This window comes from Manihot esculenta, chromosome 6 (assembly GCF_001659605.2).
Source record: "Manihot esculenta cultivar AM560-2 chromosome 6, M.esculenta_v8, whole genome shotgun sequence".
Classification (NCBI taxonomy): domain Eukaryota; kingdom Viridiplantae; phylum Streptophyta; class Magnoliopsida; order Malpighiales; family Euphorbiaceae; genus Manihot; species Manihot esculenta.
The window spans coordinates 11887187-11906852 of record NC_035166.2 but is presented as its reverse complement, the minus strand read 5'-3'; positions in this window follow the sequence as shown (position 1 = coordinate 11906852).

Sequence of the window (19666 nt, the reverse complement as noted above, 5' to 3'; positions counted from 1 at the left end):
ATTAAAGAGATGTAATAGTTGTTGCTTGACCTAGTGATGTATGTTTTATACATGATCTGTATATGTATATATGTTTTCCTGTATGTGAAAACCAGGCTTAACAGGTATGAGGTAACCCATCTAGAGCAAGCTCTAGTCAGGGATACAGAGTACAGAGTACAGAGTACATGAGTACAGAGTACAGAGATAGTGCATGCACAGGTTAAGCCTTGGTTCAGAAAAAAGTTTTATGTTCACAGAAAATGTATGATCATGTATGAGGTTTACAGGTACACAGAGAGTATAGCAGGCTTGCTACGGGTTCTGGCGGCCTTAAGCCGACCTGAATCCTAGCGCCGGTGACGGTCCATTTTGGGGTCGTTACAGATTGGTATCAGAGCCCTAGGTTCACATGATCGGACCTATAGAGACAGTGTTGGGCTCAGACAGGTTAGAAGTGGTCAAGCACAATAGGAAATCATGTCCACTAGGATAGGGTCTTGAGTCCTATCTGCTATGATATGCCATGAGTGTTGTATGTGTATGATTGATATGTGATGTTTATGTGCTAAAGTGGTATGGTATATGTTGTGTTTCCAGAGTAAAGATGCGAGGAACTCGTCGATCAGCTCGATTGACTGGAGTCCCACCAGAGAGTGAGAGACCAGCTGCTCGTCCTCCTGCATTGCCAAGGGCAAGGTCTCAGAGATCTAGCAGGGAAGGTACATCAATAGACCCTAGAAGGTCTGTCGACGAGAGCAGAAGAGGAACAGCTAGGGGAGGAAGATCAGAGGAAAGGAGGGAAGCTATGGAGATAGATCAGTCTAGAGCGGACAGTATGGGTATAGGCAGTTTTGAGGAAGGTATGGGAGAGTCGCAGGGAGGTGCTCAGACCTCAGGTTTTGGCTATCCAGAGTATCCGATGGAAGGTATGTCGGAGTACTCGAGTTTTGTGCCATATCCTCCTTATATGCCGTATATGCCTTATCCTTACTATCCACCATATCCTATGTATCCCTCTTCCCCTATCCATCCAAGTGCAGCACACCTAGAGCCAAATGAACCAGTACTACCACCAGAACCAGTAGCCCCTGTTGTTGACAGACATGAACCTAGCTCATCTGGAGGTAAAGTCCAAATGACGGAGTACTTGAAATTGGATGCTCCTAAATATAACACGGGAGATGATCCATTTGATTACCTCAGAGCAGTTAGGATGATAACCAGTGAATTGGGAGCAGATGATAGGAGAGCCATTGAGATGGCAGGTTTCACAGTCAAATGCAAGAAAGCCAGAGAATGGTTTAAGAATTATGTGGAGCCTAGAATGGACAACATGTCATGGGGAGAGTTCGCCAATGAGTTTGCAGGGTGGGCTTTTCCTGACAGTTCGAGGGAGATGAAAGTAATTGAATTTGAACAGTTGCGACAGACAGATGAGATGAGTGTTGATGAATTCACAGATAAGTTCCTGGATCTGCTTCAGTACGTGGGTCAAGCCTATGATACTGATCAGAAGAAAGCAAGGAGATATACTATGAGACTGCATCCCAGGTATGCTTCCTTGATTCTTCCAGCAGAAAAGGAGAGTTTCCATACCATAGTAGACGCAGCCAGGAAAATGGAAGCTAGTGCCAATATTCAGAAACAGTCAAAGGCACAGGCTTCGGGTTCTAAAGCCCCCACACCAAGCAGTAAAAGATGGGATAGAGCAAAAGGAACAAAGAGTAAGTTCTGGAGTAAAGTCAAGTCAGGTCTGGGAATAGGTAGTGGCTCAAGCTCTGGCACAGCTCCAGTCTGCAGACGATGCGGAAAACCACATGGAGGAGTTTGTCGGTTGGGATCTACAGCTTGTTTTCGATGTGGACAGGAAGGGCATATTGCTCGGGATTGTCCGCAGATGACTTTTGCACCATCCCAGCAGATGAGTTCAGGCAGTGTGGTACAGCCAGTTGTACGGCCAGCAGCTCCAGTCATGCCTCAGACTAGTGGCAGAGGTAGAGGGAGAGGGGTAGCCTCTACTTCAGCAGCAGGTTCCCGAGGTGGAAATCCGGTAGCCCCAGCACGGATTTTCACAGTGACACAGGAGGAGGCTAACACGTCGAACGCAGTGGTATCAGGTAATCTTATCATTGGGTGTTCAGATGTGTATGCTTTGATGGACCCCGGTGCTTCTCATTCCTTTATTGCTTCGAGAGCCATAGAGCGATTGGGTTTGATCAGTTCTGAGTTAGAGTATCCTCTCTGGGTCAGTGGACCTAAATGTGACCCATCAGTGGCAGTGTCAGTCTGTCGTGTCAGTCCAGTGTTTATAGAGGGTAGATACCTTCCAGCTGACCTTGTGGTTCTAGATTTGACGGATTTTGATGTCATTCTAGGGATGGATTGGTTATCTACATATAGTGCTACGTTGGACTGTCGAGAGAAGCTAGTGAGTCTCAGAGACCAGGATGGGTCAGAGTGTTTCTTCAGAGGAGACAGGAGAGGTACACCCAGAGGTATGATTTCAGCCCTTCAGGCTCGTCGTTTGCTTAGGAGGGGTTGTCAGGGGTTTCTAGCTCATGTGAGAGAGCTAGACAGTCAGGTGAGGGAACCAGCCACAGTACCAGTAGTCCGAGAGTTTCTCGATGTGTTCCAGACGATTTACCAGGACTACCACCTGATAGGGAGATAGGGGTTGAAATTGAATTGCTGCCAGGTACCAGACCTATCTCTATTCCTCCCTACAGGATGGCGCCAGCTGAGTTAATAGAGTTGAAAGAACAGTTGCAGGACTTGGTAGATAAGGGTTTCATCCGCCCTAGTACCTCACCTTGGGGTGCTCCAGTGCTCTTTGTCAGAAAGAAGGATGGATCCCTCAGACTTTGTATCGACTACAGACAGTTGAACAAGGTCACTATCAAGAATAGGTATCCCTTACCTCGGATTGATGATCTATTTGACCAGCTAGCTGGAGCAGGTTGTTTCTCGAAAATAGATCTGAGATCTGGGTATCATCAGTTGAGAGTCAGAGAGGCAGATGTGCCTAAGACAGCTTTCCGGACCAGATATGGGCATTATGAGTTCTTAGTGATGCCGTTCGGGTTGACTAACGCCCCTGCAGCATTTATGGATCTCATGAACAGGGTATTCAGTGAGTTTCTGGATCACTTTGTCATTGTGTTTATCGATGATATCTTAGTGTATTCCAGAGATGCAGAGGAGCATGCCCAGCATCTGAGGATCGTTCTGCAGACACTGAGAGAGCATGGTTTATATGCCAAGTTTTCGAAGTGTGAGTTTTGGTTACGGAGCATTGCCTTCTTGGGACATGTGGTATCAGCAGAGGGTATTGAGGTAGACCCCAAGAAGATAGCGGCTGTAGCTAACTGGCCCAGACCCACGACAGTGACTGACATTAAAAGCTTTCTGGGACTGGCAGGTTACTACAGGAGGTTCGTTCAGAACTTCTCAAAGATAGCAGCTCCTATGACCAAATTGACTCAGAAGAACCAGAAGTTTATCTGGTCAGACCAGTGTGAAGAGAGCTTTGAGGAGCTCAAGAGGAGATTGACAACAGCACCAGTGTTAGCTCTGCCGGTCAGTAATGAAGAGTTCACAGTGTTCTGTGATGCATCTCGAGTGGGATTGGGTTGTGTATTGATGCAGAGTAATAGAGTAATAGCTTATGCTTCTAGACAGTTGAAGAAGCACGAGTTGAATTACCCTACCCATGACCTAGAGATGGCAGCAGTTATCTTTGCACTTAAGATGTGGCGGCATTACCTCTACGGGGTTAAATGCGAGATCTTCACTGATCACAAGAGTTTACAGTACATCTTAAGTCAGAGAGAGCTGAATTTGCGGCAGAGAAGGTGGGTCGAATTGCTCAGTGATTATGATTGTAAAATCCAGTATCATCCGGGTAAGGCGAATGTTGTTGCAGAAGCCCTAAGCCGGAAGTCACTAGGCAGTTTATCCCATATAGCAGCAGAGCGGAGACCAGTTGTGATGGAGCTTTATAAGCTCTTTGACGAGGGATTACAGCTAGAGTTGTCTGGTACAGGTGCGTTGATAGCACAGATGAGAGTGACACCTGTGTTTCTGGAGCAGATAGCTCAGAGACAGCATGAGGACCCTGAGTTGATGAAAATTGCCAGGACTGTTCAGTCAGGCAACAGTGCAGAGTTTCGTTTTGACAGCAAAGGGATCCTTCGCCATGGGAGTCGACTTTGTGTACCAGATAGGGGGAGTGTGAAGGAAGACATTATGAGGGAAGCTCATAATGCGAGGTATAGTGTTCACCCAAGAGCCACCAAGATGTATCAGGATCTGAAAAAGGTCTATTGGTGGCCAGCCATGAAGAAAGAAGTGGCGCAGTTCGTGACAGCCTGTGCGGTTTGTCAGAGGGTGAAATTAGAGCATCAAAAACCAGCCGGAATGCTCAACCCATTACCGATTCCAGAGTGGACATGGGAGAACATAGCCATGGATTTTGTAGTGGGTTTACCAGTAGCGTCCAACAGGATAGACTCGATATGGGTGATTGTGGACAGACTCACGAAATCTGCTCATTTTCTTCCAGTACGGAGTAACTATTCTGTGGATAAGTTGGCACAGGTCTATCTGGATGAGATAGTGAGATTACATGGAGTTCCCGTGTCTATAGTTTCAGACAGAGGACCTCAGTTTACCTCCCGCTTTTGGCAGAGTCTGCAAAGTGCGATGGGCACGAAATTGGATTTTAGTACTGCTTTCCACCCACAGACTGATGGACAGTCAGAAAGGACCATCCAGACCATAGAGGATATGCTTCGACTATGTGTGTTAGACTTTGGCGGTTCTTGGAGGCAGCATCTACCTTTGGTAGAGTTTGCCTACAATAACAGCCATCATGCGAGCATCGGGATGGCTCCTTATGAAGCTTTGTATGGGAGGAAGTGCAGATCCCCTGTTTGCTGGGAAGAGGTAGGAGAAAAGGCTCTTGCAGGGCCAGAGTTAGTAGACATTACCAGTAGAATGGTGCCCATGATCAGAGAGAGAATCAGAACAGCTCAGAGTAGACAGAAAAGTTATGCAGACGTTCGCAGAAAGCAGTTAGAGTTCCAGGAGGGTAATTGGGTATTGCTGAAAGTGTCTCCAATGAAAGGAGTGGTTCGTTTTGGAAAGAAAGGTAAATTGGCTCCACGGTACATTGGACCCTTTGAGGTGTTGCAGAGGATCGGAAATGTGTCGTATAAGCTGGATTTACCTGCTTCTATGGAGAGAATACACCCGGTATTTCATGTTTCTATGCTCCGACAGTTTGTGTCAGATCCGAATCAGGTTCTGAGTGAGCCTGAGGTGGAGATTCATCCGGATCTCACCTATATAGAGCAGCCAGTGCGGATTCTGGACACGCAGATCAGACAGCTAAGGAACAAGGAGATTCCGATGGTGAAAGTTCTATGGAACCACCATAATCTAGAAGAGTGCACCTGGGAGACGCGGGAGTCTATGCTCCAACGGTATCCATATTTGTTTTGAGGTTAGTTTTCTCCGTTTCATGTGTTACTTGTGTGTTTTAGGAACCTTCAAGGACGAATGTTCTTAAGGGGGGGAGAATGTAATACCCGGCTAGAGTCCGGCACCGGAATTCTTGTCGTCCGGTGGACTCCGGGATGTCGGAATCCTCTAGAGGGTAGGAGATATGAGTTTCTCACGAATGTTGTGTGGTTTATTGTGTTACAGGTAAATGGAACCAAGTTTTGAATTGAAATGAACCAAGGCAGAGGAGCCAAGTTCGGCCGCCGAAGATAAGTTCGGCCGCCGAAAGTGCCCAATATTCGGCTTCCGAATTCAGGTTCGGCCCCCGAATGTTGCATGGTTTTGCATGCGATTCGGCAGCCGAAGCTGAGTTGCTTAGCCAGCAGTTTGGTATCCCTTAGTCAGCTTTGTGGACAGGTGTTATCACCAGATCATGTCCAGAAGTTGGTCACATCTCCCATGCTTTATCTGCACGCTTTGAGCTGCTCAGGCTAAGGGTTTCACAGATGTGGAAAGTTTTGACGTGAAAACAAACTTAGTTTTGAATGTTTAGCAAAAAGCTCCGTTTGTGCGAGTTTGAGAGTTTGAGGAGAGTTGATCCGTTTTCCTTAGTTCAGAGTGTTCAGCTGCTTGTTACAGGAGGTACGTAATGCTCTTGAACCTGTTTATGTGTTTTCTGAAGGTTTTATGAAGTAGTGGTTTTGATGAGTTATGCATGTATACATGTTTCTGTGTTATGTGTGATTTGTTGTTTGGGGTTATTAGATAGTTTTGGACCCCTGTGATCATATACGTGAGTATATGTGTGTTGAGGAGTTGGAGTATATATGGTTTGAGTGGTTGAAGGGAAGGAGAAGATGGTTTGCTGTTGAAGCTGAGTTCTGGATGAACTCAGGTTCGGCAGCCGAAGGTTCATTCGGCCGCCGAACCTCTTGCATGGTGGCTTGGCTGCCACAGCCTGTTTTGCATGTTCGGCTCTGTTTGGGGGATTCGGCCGCCGAAGGTGCCGCCGAAGGTGCTTGAGTTTCGTCTCTGGAGAGGACTTTCGGCCGCCAAACCTGCCGCCGAAAGTGTCCTGTCCAGCTTTCTTTTGCATGCTTTGCATGGATAGTTGAGTGAGTTTAAGGGGATTCTTGGGGAAGTTTAAGAGAGTTATGTCTACGCTTGTTTGGTCCCTCATTTGAGTCCATCTGTATAGGTACAGACCAGAGGAACCAGAGAGAGCAGCAGTGAGTACTGCTCCAGAGGTTCAGAGCCTGCAGAGTCAGTCAGTCCAGATAGCCAGAGGTGAGTGGAACTAAACGTATGACTGTTAATTGAACCACAAACTGCTTTTAGCATGTCTCATGCATCATGGTTATGCCATAGGTTGATTGCATTAGTATTCACGAATCTGTTGCATTGCATCGTTATTTGGTGATGTGAGTGAATGCTGAATGATCCAATAGTCTCAGACAGGAAGTCCAGGAGCCTTTGACTACGCCCTGGCAGGTATAGCGAAGTCCAGGAGCCTTTGACTACGCCCTGGCAGGTATAACAAAGTCCAGGAGCCTTTGACTACGCCCTGGCAATGGTAAGTACAGAGGTGTTATATACACATATACATATATGACAGGAAGACCAGGTGCTCGATTCTACGCCCTGGCACAGAGTTACTGGGACTATGTGGTGACAGGTTTACTCTTGATGTGGCTTGTCTGTGATATGGTGCATGCCATGAGATCATATTTTACTGAGATGTTTTACTGTTCTACTCACTGGGCTATAGAGCTCATCCCACTCCCTTAACCCCAGTTTTACAGGTTCAGTGTACAGTGTACAGGGACAGTCCAGCAGAGTACAGGAAAAGTAAAGAGATCTGTAATAGCTTAGAGTGGACATGTAATATTAAAGAGATGTAATAGTTGTTGCTTGACCTAGTGATGTATGTTTTATACATGATCTGTATATGTATATATGTTTTCCTGTATGTGAAAACCAGGCTTAACAGGTATGAGGTAACCCATCTAGAGCAAGCTCTAGTCAGGGATACAGAGTACAGAGTACAGAGTACATGAGTACAGAGTACAGAGATAGTGCATGCACAGGTTAAGCCTTGGTTCAGAAAAAAGTTTTATGTTCACAGAAAATGTATGATCATGTATGAGGTTTACAGGTACACAGAGAGTATAGCAGGCTTGCTACGGGTTCTGGCGGCCTTAAGCCGACCTGAATCCTAGCGCCGGTGACGGTCCATTTTGGGGTCGTTACATGTATAGAACTATATCAGCAGCTTGTAAGTGGGATTTCTTCACTCTCTCCGTTATCTTCGATTCATGAATTTAGAATGACAATAATTTCAGTTCCACCAGGAACTGCTCTAACAATCCATCACTTAGGGGACATTGAGAATTATTAAAAAACAATTGGGGGCTACGAGAATCCATCACCCCTAATATTATTGAGCCAAAATGTAATATCGAAAATCAAACCCAAAATATAAGGTTCTTTTGAACTTTATAGAAAATCAAAACAAGACCTCCAACAGTGAATTTCATTAATCTGAGAGTAATTTACCTTCGCTTTGGATATCTTCTTTAAAGCAACAGGCTGATCTTAAAACTAACAGTGAAGGCGGTGAAGGCGGCAACGGTGAAGGCGGTGATAATCGGTGAAGGCGGCAACGGTGAAGGCGGCAACTGTGAAGGCGATGATAGCAATGGTGAAGGGAAGAGGGATTTTGGCAACAACAATGGTGAAGGGCAGAGAGATTTTGGAGAACTTCGTGCAACTGACGGAAAGGGAAAGTAAAAACATGCAACTGAGAAAGAGAAATTTCGGGCTTTCTTATTTTAGGGATTTTAAATTTAGTAACGGATACATCCGTTACTAAATTTAACTTCTGTAACGGATAATATATCCGTTACTAAATGACTGAGTACAGAACCACTTAGTAACAGATGTGTTCATCCGTTACTAATTTTGGGTAAATTTAACCAATTCTGTAACGGATATAAATCCGTTACAGAATTTAGTAACGGATTTATAACGGATTAGCTAATCCGTTACTATTGTTGTGTTTAATATAATATCCGTTATTAATCCGTTACTAATTAGTAACAGACATTTTCCGTTACTATTTTCCGTTACTATTCCGGTAAATTTTTGTAGTGTAATCTTGGAGATGGGAGATTTTCAACTTCTTTGGGTCTCCAAGCTCAAAACTTGCTCAAAACTTGAAAATCTTCAAAACAAGATGAAAACTTGTGAAAATCATGAAAGATTTGAAGGAAAAACTCAAAGATTGGTGAGAGACGGCGGAGAGCTCACCTTGGCCGAAAATGGGGAGAAAAACTCGCCCATTTCGGCTAAGGGACCCTTTTATAGTGGCTGGCCAGGCCATGTTCGGGGGCCGAACGTGCCTCCGCATGCATGCCATGTTCGGCGGCCGAACTTGAGGTTCGGTGGCCGAACCTGGACTTCCCTCACTTATGCCTTCGGGGGCCTAAGGCACACCCGAAATGCCTGCATGTTCGGCGGCCGAACTTGAGGTTCGGCGGCCGAACCTGGGTTTTCCTCCAAGGTTGTTTTCATGCAAAAACTCATTTCCTTTTTACTTAAAAGCATCAAATACATTAAAACATTTTATGAAAACATGGTTTTACCCTTCTAGAGGTCTCCGACATCCGAGATTCCACCGGACGGTAGGAATTTCGATACCGGAGTCTAGCCAGGTATTACATTCTCCCCCCCTTAAGAACATTCGCCCCCGAATGTTCCTCAACTAGCACATAGCATGGCATACACATATCATACATAAAAAGCACATAAAACTCATAAGGAACTAACCTCAGAAAAGATAAGGGTATTGCTGAAGTATGGACTCCCGTGTCTCCCAAGTGCATTCTTCCATATTGTGGTGGTTCCACAGGACTTTCACCATCGGGATTTTCTTGTTTCTCAGCTTCCTGATCTGGGTGTCTAGGATCCGTACTGGCTGTTCAACATAGGTGAGATCTTCTTGGATCTCCACATCAGGCTCACTAAGAACCTTGCTCGGATCTGACACGAACTTTCTCAACATGGAAACATGGAAAACCGGATGGATTCTTTCCATTGAAGCAGGTAAATCCAGCTTGTACGACACATTCCCAATCTTTTCCAAGACTTCAAAGGGTCCGATGTATCGCGGGGCTAGTTTACCTTTCTTTCCGAACCGAACCACTCCTTTCATTGGAGACACCTTGAGCAATACCAGATCCCCCTCCTGAAACTCTACCTGTCTTCTGCGGATGTCTGCATAACTCTTCTGTCTGCTTGTAGCAGTCTTGATCCTTTCTCTGATTATGGGTACTACCCTGCTGGTAAACTCTACTAGTTCAGGCCCTGCCAAGGCCTTTTCTCCAACTTCTTCCCAGCAAACAGGTGATCTGCACTTCCTCCCATACAAGGCTTCATATGGAGCCATCCCGATGCTAGCATGATGGCTGTTATTGTAGGCAAACTCCACCAAGGGTAGATGCTGCCTCCAAGAACCGCCAAAGTCAAGCACACACATTCTAAGCATATCCTCTATGGTCTGGATGGTCCTTTCTGATTGTCCGTCCGTCTATGGATGGAAAGCAGTGCTAAAATCCAACCTGGTACCCATGGCGTTCTGCAGACTCCGCCAAAATCTGGAGGTGAACTGGGGCCCTCTATCGGACACTATTGAAACAGGAACCCCATGCAGCCTGACGATCTCATCAACATACACCTGCGCCAACTTGTCCACAGAATAGCCACTCCTGACAGGGATGAAGTGAGCAGATTTGGTGAGTCTGTCCACAATCACCCATATGGAGTCCAATCTGTTGGACGTCGCCGGTAACCCCACTACGAAGTCCATAGCTATATTCTCCCATTTCCACTCTAGAATAGGTAGCGGGTTAAGCATTCCAACCGGCTTCTGATATTCCAGCTTCACCCTCTGACACACTTCGCAGGCTGACACAAACTGTGCCACTTCCTTCTTCATAGTTGGCCACCAATAAACCTTCTTCATATCTTGATACATCTTGGTGGCTCCGGGGTGAACGCTGTATCTTGCATTATGAGCCTCTCTCATAATGTCTCCTTTTAGCCCTATGTCATCTAGTACACATAGTCTGCTCCCATAGCGGAGGATCCCTTTGCTGTCGAATCTGAACTCACTATCTTTGCCTGACTGAACAGTCCTGGCAATCTTCACTAACTCTGGGTCCTCATGCTGTTTCTGAGCCACCTGCTCCAGAAACACGGGCGCCACTCTCATTTGGGCTACCAAAGCACCTGTACCAGACAACTCCAACTGTAGACCTTCCTCAATGAGCTTGTAAAACTCCTTCACCACTGGCCTCCTCTCTGCCGATATGTGGGATAAACTGCCGAGTGATTTCCGGCTTAAGGCGTCTGCCACAACATTCGCCTTACCCGGATGGTATTGAATCTTGCAATCATAGTCACTCAACAACTCTACCCATCTTCTCTGTCTCAAATTCAAATCTCTTTGACTCAGGATGTACTGTAGACTCTTATGATCTGCAAAAATCTCACATTTTACCCCATAGAGGTAGTGCCTCCACATCTTGAGTGCAAAGATTACTGCTGCCATCTCTAGGTCATGCGTGGGGTAATTTAACTCGTGCTTCTTCAGCTGTCTAGAAGCATAAGCAATCACCCTCTCATTCTGCATTAGTACACAACCCAGTCCCACACGGGACGCATCACAAAAGACTATAAAATCCTCATCACTAGATGGCAGAGCTAACACTGGTGCTGAAGTCAACCTCTTCTTAAGCTCTTCAAAACTCTCTTCGCACTGGTCGGTCCACACAAACTTTTGATTCTTCCTGGTTAGTCTGGTCAGAGGAGCTACAATTTTTGAGAAGTCCTAGACAAACCTCCTGTAGTAACCTGCCAAACCCAAGAAACTCTTGATCTCTGTCACTAAAGTGGGTCTAGGCCAGTTAGCCACAGCTTCTATCTTCTTGGGATCCACCTCTATCCCATTTTCTGTCACAACATGCCCCAAGAATGAAATGCTCCTCAGCCAGAACTCACACTTGGAGAACTTGGCATACAAGCCATGCTCCTTCAAGGTCTGTAGAACCATCCTCAGATGATGGGCATGCTCCTCTGCATTCCTGGAATACACTAAGATATCATCTATAAAGACAATAACGAAGTGATCCAGGTATTGGCTAAACACTCTATTCATGAGATCCATGAATGCTGCAGGGGCGTTGGTTAACCCGAACGGCATTACAAGGAACTCATAATGCCCATATCTGGTTCTGAAAGCTGTCTTTGGCACATCCTCCTCCCTTATCCTTAGCTGATGGTACCCCGATCTCAGATCTATTTTGGAGAAACAACCTGCTCCGGCTAGCTGGTCAAATAGATCGTCGATCCTAGGCAACGGGTACTTATTCTTGGTAGTGACTTTGTTCAACTGCCTGTAGTCGATACAAAGTCTAAGGGATCCATCCTTCTTTCTGACAAACAAGACTGGAGCACCCCAGGGTGAGGTACTCGGTCGGATGAAGCCCTTGTCTACCAGCTCTTGCAACTGTTCTTTCAATTCCTTCAACTCTGCTGGTGCCATCCTGTAAGGAGGGATACAGATCGGTCTGGTTCCAGGCATCAGTTCTATCTCGAACTCTATCTCCCTAGCAGGTGGTAAACCTGGCAGTTCGTCTGGGAACACATCCAAAAACTCTCTGACCACCGGCACCGAGGTAGGCTCTCTAACCTGACTGCTAAGCTCTCTCACATGAGCCAAATACCCCTGACATCCCTTCCTAAGCAACCTACGAGCCTGAAGAGCTGATATCAGACCTCTAGGTGTACCCCTCCTGTCTCCTCTGAAGACTACCTCTGACCCATCCTGACCTCTGAACCTGACTACCTTGTCCCTGCAGTCCAAGGTAGCACCATGGGTAGATAACCAGTCTATCCCTAGAATGACATCAAAATCTGTCAAGTCTAGAACCACAAGGTCGGCGGACAAGCATCTACCCTCAACAAACACAGGACTACACTGGCAGACTGACTCTGCCACTGATGGATCACACTTGGGTCCACTGACCCAGAGAGGACACTCTAACCCAGAGATCATCAACCCCAACCTCTCAACGGCTCTCGGAGCAATAAAAGAATGAGATGCACCAGGGTCCATCAAGGCATACACATCTGAACAACTAATGACTAAGTTACCTGCCACTACGGTGTTAGATGCATCTGCCTCCTGCTGTGTCATTGTGAAGATCCGTGCTGGAGCTGATGGACCTTCACCTCTGAAACCCGCTGAAGAAGAGGCTGCCCCTCTCCCTCTACCTCTGCCACTGGCCTGAGTCGTGGCTGGAGCTGCTGGCTGCGCTACACTACCTGAAACTGTCTGCTGGGACTGTGCCACCGGGGCTGCTCTTGGACATTCTCAAGACATATGCCCCTCCTGACCACATCTGTAATAGGCTGTCGTCCCAAACCGACATACTCCCCTGTGTGGCTTACCACACCTTGCACAAACTGCATTATCCGCACCAGAGCTTGAGCCACCTCCAAATCCCAGACTGGACTTAACCTTGTTCCAGAACTTGTTCTTCTTCGACTTCCTAGGGCCTCTGTCCCACTTTTTACTACCTGAAGCTGCTGCACTCAGAGAAGAAGAGCCTGGGGTCTTAGAACCAGAAGGCTGTGCCACTGACTGCTTGACTTTCCCCTCGATGATAGCACTAGCCTCCATCCTCCTAGCCATATCCACTATGGCATGGAAGCTCTCTCTATCTGTGGACTGAATCAAGGAGGAATACCTGGAGTGAAGTTTCATGATATACCTCCTTGACTTCTTCTAGTCTGTGTCAAGAGTTTGCCCTGCAAACGACAACAGCTCCAAGAATCTTTCGGTGTACTCCTCTACACTCATTTCCTCTGTCTGCCTTAACTGTTCAAACTCAATCATCTTCAATTCTCTTGAACTGTCAGGAAAAGCCCATCCTGCAAATTCATTTGCAAACTCCTCCCATGATAGGCTGTCCAACCTCGGGCTCATATAGTTCTTAAACCACTCACGGGCCTTTTTGCATTTTAATGTGAATCCAGCCATCTGAATGGCTCTACTGTCATCTGCCCCTATCTCATCTGTAATTGTTTTGACCCTCTCAAGGTACACAAACTGGTCATCTCCGGTTTCAAACTGGGGAGCACCCAGCTTCATATGGTCGGTCATCTTGACCTTGCTCCCACCAGATGAGATAGGCTTAGGCATATGGGTTGTTGGAACTGTGGGTTCTGCTGATGGTGGAGGAGGTGCAACATTTTCTGAGGTAGGGTTTGCTGGATTTGGATAGTAAGGTGGAGGTGGATACATTGGGTATTGTGAATATGGTGGGTAGTAGGGTGGGTATGGCATCTGTGTGGGATAAGGGGTGAAGCTAGGGTAATCCGATGTACCTCCCATCGAATACCCGGGATTTTGTGAGAAGTGTGGGTAGTGGGGTGGCTGAACAAATCCCGAGGCCTGAGTGCCTCCTTGGGACTCTCCCATTCCCTCTTCTGACATGCTAACTCCCAGACTGCCATCCCTCCTCTACTCTACATCCATATCATCCCCCATGTCTTCTGACATTACTCCCTGAACTGTTCCCCTCACTGATCTGCTCCTACCCAGATCCAGAGACTTTCTAGGGTCTCTTACTGCTCTTTCTCTGTTAGACCTACTAGACATTGCCCTTGGCAATGTAGGAGGACGGGCGCTCATGCCCTCATCCTCAGGTGGCACTCCAGTCAATCGTGCAGATCGACGAGTTCCTCTCATCCTGTTTTCTGAAAAACACCACAAATCACATAAACATTAGCATCAAATGGTTCATGTGTCAACACATGAACCCGCATCACATACATCACATAACAATCATAGCATTAATGCACATGCATATTATCATGGCATTTCACACCATTATACAAGGCAGGACTCCACATCCTATCCTAGTGGACATGATCTTTCCTATTGTGCTTGACGTTCTATAACATCTATGAGCCCGACACTCTAGGTCCGACCATATGAACCTAGGGCTCTGATACCACTCTGTAACGACCCGAAAATCGGACCGCTACAAGCGCTAGGATCCAGGTCAGCTTAAGGCCGCCGGGACCCGTAGCAAGCCTGACGTTCAACCTATAAACCTGTTTAATCCCATACATGATCAACAACATACATACAAATTTAAAACTTTTCCTTACATTCATATACCAAACTTAACCTGTGCATGCACTAAACATAATCATAATCATAACCATGACCCCTCTGTGGGATCTCATCCATGCCCCAATGGGCGATACAATTTATGTTGAGTTGGTTGACATAAACATCTAAGATCATGTATTAAAAGGGAGACCTTACACATAGAGTCAAGCACAATCTCAAATCCTCAATATCATTATTACTTGACATGACTACATAAGACATTACATTACAATTTCGTCATGTCCACACGCTATCTATTACAAACACATGACTTCACTACTCTTGCGGACCTCCTGGTCTACCCTGTACCTGCAAACCTGGGGGTTAAGGGGAAAAGGGGTGAGCTACAAGAGCCCAGTGAGCAGAATAATAAAACATTTATATTAAAAGTTCATGGAATGCGTCACATCACAACTAATCATATCAAGGATGAACTTGTCACCATTTAGCCCTCTACATATTCCAATCATGCCAGGGGCGTAGTGCAGGCCACACCTGGTCTTTCTCTTATACATAACATAACATACATAACCAATGGTGCCGGGGGCGTAGTGCAGGCCACATCCGGTCTTTCTCTTACATAGTGCAAGGGGCGTAGTGCAGGCCACACCTGGACTTCCATATCATATCATCACGTCATAACATATGAGGGCTAATGGATCATTCAACGTTCATCCACATCAACAACATATTATGCAATGCAACATATTCATGATTTCTAATGCAAACAACCTAAAATATCACATGGCATTCGTGATGCATGAACATGCTCAAAACTAATTTATTTACTTGAAACATGAGGAGTTATTCTACTCACCTCTGGCTAGCTCTAACACTGACTGAAACAGCTGACTCACTGCTGAGGTCCTCGGTTCCTCGGGTCCGAACCTACACAGGTGGACTCAAATGAGGGACCAACACACCATAACATGACTATGAAAACATCCCCCAAAAACCCTCTAAAACACCTCAAAACATCCATGCAAAAACATGCGAAGGAAGGCTGGACAAGGCACTTTCGGCGACAGGTTCGGCGGCCGAAAGTCCCTCCAGAGCCGAAAGTCAGGCATGTTCGGCGGCACCTTCGGCGGCCGAAATTCCCAGACAGAGACGAAACTCATGCATGTTTGGCGGCACTTTCGGCGGCCGAAACTGCCCTCCAGAGACGAAAGTCCTCTTTCGGGGGCAGGCTTCGGCAGCCGAAAGGTTGGCCTCCCAGGCAGGTTCGGCGGTCGAAAGTCCTTCGGCTGCCGAACCTGGTTTCTGCCAAAGGGCAGAAACTTGGTTCCTCATGCATATTGCCTCCCAAAACCATCCAAACATGCATTTCTCCTAATCTACAACATACATACTCAAGCATGCAAGTCCTAGGGGCATCAAACTACCTTAAACCCCATCTACAACACATCAAGCATCCACATTGCTCATAAACACATATAAAACCCTTAACCCTAACCATAAGCTAAACATGCATTCTACCCCATAGATCTACTTAAAACTTACTTAAAACATGCCATAAGCTCCAGATCGGTCCTTACCTCTTGAAGATCGAGAGGAGAACGACCCTAGCTCGGAAAATGGGAGAGAGAGAGTTCCTTGAACCTCCAAGCTCCAAAACTTGCTCAAAAGCTCAAAATCTTCAAAACCAGAGTAAAACTAATGAAAATCGAGGAAGATTTGAAGGAAGGAACTCAAAACCGGCGAGGGATGGCGGAGAGCTCACCTTGGCCGAAAATGGGGAGAAAAGCTCGCCCATTTCGGCTAAGGGACCCCTTTATAGGTGGCTGGCCAGGCCACGTTCGGGAGCCGAAAGTGCCTCCGCATGCATGCCATGTTCGGCGGCCGAACATAAGGTTCGGCGGCCGAACCTGGACTTCCCTCACTTATGCTTTCGAGGGCCTAAGGCACACCCGAAGCACATGCATGTTCGGCGGCCGAACTTGAGGTTCGGCGGCCGAACCTGAGTTTTCCTCTAAGGTTGTTCTCATGCAAAAACTCATTTCCTTTTTACTTAAAATCATGAAATACATTAAAACATTTTAAGAAAACATGTTTCTACCCTATTAGAGGCTTCCGACATCCGAGATTCCACCGGACGGTAGGAATTCCGATACCGAAGTCTAGCCGGGTATTACATTCTCCCCCCCTTAAGAACATTCATCCCCGAATGTTCCTCAACTAGCACATGCAAGGCATACAACATATCATACACATAAAACACATGAAACATATAAGAAACTAACCTTAGAAAAGATAAGGGTATTGCTGGAGCATGGACTCCCATGTCTCCCAAGTGCATTCTTCCAAATTATGGTGGTTCCACAGGACTTTCACCATTGGGATTTCCTTGTTTCTTAACTTTTTGATCTGGGTGTCTATGATCCGTACTGGCTGTTCAACATAGGTGAGATCCTCTTGGACCTCCACATCAGGCTCGCTAAGAACCTTGCTCGGATCTGACACAAACTTTCTCAACATTGAAACATGGAAAACCGGATGGATTCTTTCCATTGAAGCAGATAAATACAGCTTGTACGACACATTCCCAATCTTTTGCAAGACTTCAAAGGGTCCGATGTATCGTGGGGCTAGTTTACCTTTCTTCCCGAAACGAACCACTCCTTTCATAAGGGACACCTTGAGCAATACCAGATCCCCCTCCTGAAACTCTACTTGTCTTCTGCGGATGTCTGCATAACTCTTCTGTCTGCTTGCAGCAGTCTTGATCCTTTCTCTAATTATGGGTACTACCCTGCTGGTAATCTCTACTAGCTCAGGCCCTGCCAAGGCCTTTTCTCCAACTTCTTCCCAGCAAACAAGTGATCTACACTTCCTCCCATACAAAGCTTCATATGGAGCCATCCCGATGCTAGCATGATGGCTGTTATTGTAGGCAAACTCCACCAAGGGTAGATGCTGCCTCCAAGAACCGCCAAAGTCCAGCACACACATTCTAAGCATATCCTCTATGGTCTGGATGGTCCTTTCTGATTGTCCGTCCGTCTGTGGATGGAAAGCAGTGCTAAAATCCAACCTGGTACCCATGGCGTTCTGCAGACTCCGCCAAAATCTGGAGGTGAACTGGGGCCCTCTATCGGACACTATCGAAACAGGGACCCCATGCAGTCTGACGATCTCATCGACATACACCTGCGCCAACTTGTCCACAGAATAGCCACTCCTGACAGGGATGAAGTGAGCAGATTTGGTGAGTCTGTCCACAATCACCCATATGGAGTCCAATCTGTTGGACGTCGCCGGTAACCCCCACTACGAAGTCCATAGGTATATTTTCCCATTTCCACTCTGGAATAGGTAGCGGGTTAAGCATTCCAGCCGGCTTCTGATGTTCCAGCTTCACCCTCTGACACACTTCGCAGGCTGACACAAATTGTGCCACTTCTTTCTTCATAGCTGGCCACCAATAAACCTTCTTCAGATCTTGATACATCTTGGTGGCTCCGGGGTGAACGCTGTATCTTGCATTATGAGCCTCTCTCATAATGTCTCCTTTTAGCCCTATGTCATCTGGTACACATAGTCTGCTCCCATAGCGGAGGATCCCTTTGCTGTCGAATCTGAACTCACTATCTTTGCCTGACTGAACAGTCCTGGCAATCTTCACTAACTCTGGGTCCTCATGCTGTTTTTGAGCCACCTGCTCCAGAAACACGGGTGCCACTCTCATCTGGGCTACCAAAGCACCTGTACCAGACAACTCCAACTGTAGACCTTCCTCAATGAGCTTGTAAAACTCCTTCACCACTGGCCTCCTCTCTGCCGATATGTGGGATAAACTGCCGAGTGATTTCCGGCTTAAGGCGTCTGCCACAACATTCGCCTTACCCGGATGGTACTGAATCTTGCAATCATAGTCACTCAGTAGCTCCACCCATTTTCTCTATCTCAAGTTCAAATCTCTTTGACTCAGGATGTACTGTAGGCTCTTATGATCCGTGAAGATCTCACATTTAACCCCATAGAGGTAGTGCCTCCACATCTTGAGTGCAAAGATTACTGCTGCCATCTCCAAGTCATGTGTGGGGTAATTAAACTCATGCTTCTTCAGCTGTCTAGAAGCATAAGCAATCACTCTTTCATTTTGCATTAACACACAACCTAGTCCCACAAGGGACGCATCACAGAAAACTGTGAAATCCTCATTGTTAGTTGGCAAAGCTAACACTGGTGCTGACGTTAACCTCTTCTTAAGCTCTTCAAAACTCTTTTCGCACTGATCGGTCCACACAAACGTTTGATTCTTCCTGGTTAGTCTGGTCAGAGGAGCTGCAATTTTTGAGAAGTCCTGAACGAACCTCTTGTAGTAACCTGCCAAACCCAAGAAACTTCTGATCTCTGACACTGAAGTGGGTCTAGGCCAGTTAGCCATAGCTTCTATCTTCTTGGGATCCACCTCTATCCCATTTTCTGTCACAACATGCCCCAAGAATGAAATGCTCCTCAGCCAGAACTCACACTTGGAGAACTTGGCATACAAGCCATGCTCCCTCAAGGTCTGTAGAACCATCCTCAGATGATGGGCATGCTCCTCTGCATTCCTGGAATACACCAAGATATCATCTATGAAGACAATAACGAAGTGATCCAAGTACTGGCTAAACACTCTGTTCATGAGATCCATGAATGCTGCAGGGGCATTGGTTAACCCGAACGGCATTACAAGGAACTCAAAATGCCCATATCTGGTCCTGAAATCTGTCTTTGGCACATCTTCTTCTCTGATCCTCAGCTGATGATACCCGGACCTCATATCTATTTTGTAGAAACAACCCGCTCCTGCTAGCTGGTCGAATAGATCATCGATCCTTGGCAAAGGGTCCCTATTCTTGGTAGTGACTTTGTTCAACTGCCTATAGTCGATACAAAGTCTAAGGGATCCATCATTTTTTCTGACAAACAAGACTGGAGCACCCCAGG